The sequence below is a fragment of the Atta cephalotes genome, assembly GCF_000143395.1.
Source record: "Atta cephalotes unplaced genomic scaffold scaffold00008, whole genome shotgun sequence".
Classification (NCBI taxonomy): Eukaryota; Metazoa; Arthropoda; class Insecta; order Hymenoptera; family Formicidae; genus Atta; species Atta cephalotes.
In genome coordinates this window covers 59,612-61,508 of record NW_012130072.1, presented here as the reverse complement: position 1 = coordinate 61,508, position 1,897 = coordinate 59,612, and positions in this window count along the sequence as shown.

The window sequence follows — 1,897 nt, the reverse complement described above, 5'->3', positions numbered from 1 at the left end:
ACACACACACACACACACACACACACACACACACACACACACACACACACACACACACACACACACACACACACACACACACACACACACACACAAGCAAATCAAGCATATTTGCATTCGGAGTATACATACACACTTCATCATACACTCACGTTTTCGCGCATTTTCTCCGTATAAAAGATTACAGAATCGATCATCTCGGCTCGGCAATTCATTTTATCTCAGCAAGGCCTGAGAATCGATTGCGATATCTTTAATTTTACAAAAGTACGCAAAATCACTAAAATATATCTATATAATTTTAATGATTGCGTTCAGTTGAGAAAACAGTTTTGCATTTGCTGTAAAATTCTTTAATATGATTTATATGTTTAGATTCAATAAAAAACTAAAAGCAAAATCAATCACATTAAAGAATTTTATAACGGATGCAAAAAACTATTTTCTCAACTGAGCGCAACCAATAGTTGAGTTATTGACTATTGAGAAAAAAAAGTCGAAATATTTGCACGCAAATATAACAATATCTTCGATATTTGTTTATAAAAAATTATTTATAAAAAAATTTGATTGTAATGACAAAATATATATTTCTATGAAATACGCAGGCAGTTTAGATTAAAAAAAAAAGTTAAGCAAGAGTTGAATGACTTCTATTTCTACCAAACAGCTCACATATTTCATTAATTGTAAAAAAAAAATAGATTTATTTTCTTCCAAGAATAAAATTTTATTTCGTTGTATTTAAATGAAGATATATTTCAGTGAAATAAACATTATATCCGACAAAAGAAAAGATATTTTTAAATATGTTTTTCTTGATATAATGAATTTGCTTACTTTTATAACTTTCATTGTCCAATCGATCCCTTGCTTCTAAAATTTATTAACTAGCCGCAAAATCGCGTGTCAAGAAATCTTACTACCTAAAATAATCCCTACTTGAATTTGGACTACGAGCGGCGAGTTCTTTTCCCTTTTCTTTTTCATTTTTTTTTTCTTTTTTTCTTCTTCGAACGATAAGGACTATCAATGTCATTGACACGTGAACGTTGTCGATTTTTCGTTGTGAAAATCATGTCGAATCACGAAATCATGAACACCCCGCGGAAATTCTTACAGTATGATATTGTCGAAACTATTATTAATTTATCTATAAGGATAGAATTTATTACGAACACGTTGCTGGTACAAAAAAACTTGTGATACGCGTTGTACATCACTTTTACATCGAACTAATAAATAATTAATCTTTTGGCCGTCAGAAACGATCGACACACTATTCTTTTGCCTCCAATCGAGTACGCTACAGAACAAAACTGCCGATTGTATAAATACAATATTTTTGACAAATAAGTGAGACGCCTTTCGGCACACAACAAATCATGACGTATTCCGTATTCAGGCAACCAGCACTCAAATTGGACTACCTTATAAAATATCGAAGAAAATTAATCAATTTCGTACATATACATCTTTCAAGCACCGCAAAATAACATTATGTCCTTAAAATAATTGTTTTTGCATTGTGATTGCAAAATCACAACTACAATCGACAACTTGAAATGATCTTATCTTTTTTGATTTAGTGAATATTACGAAATAATTCACGTATATGTTCCAAACATAGCCAAGATTTTCTTTATAACCGATCCTGTTGAATAGTCCGATCGATCGGAGAACATTTCACTCAACAACGTAAAATACTCTAAATTTACAACTAACAGCTCGCTAATTTAATGCATTGACTAAAGCGCTTTTTTTTCCAATGATTTTCATTTCGGCGAGAGACCGAGGACCAAATCGGGATTGATTATCACACGAATCTCCGAATTGTATGAATAAAGTGACTCCAAGAACACTCAATTAAAATTTTCCTTAAAGTTCCTTAAGTAAG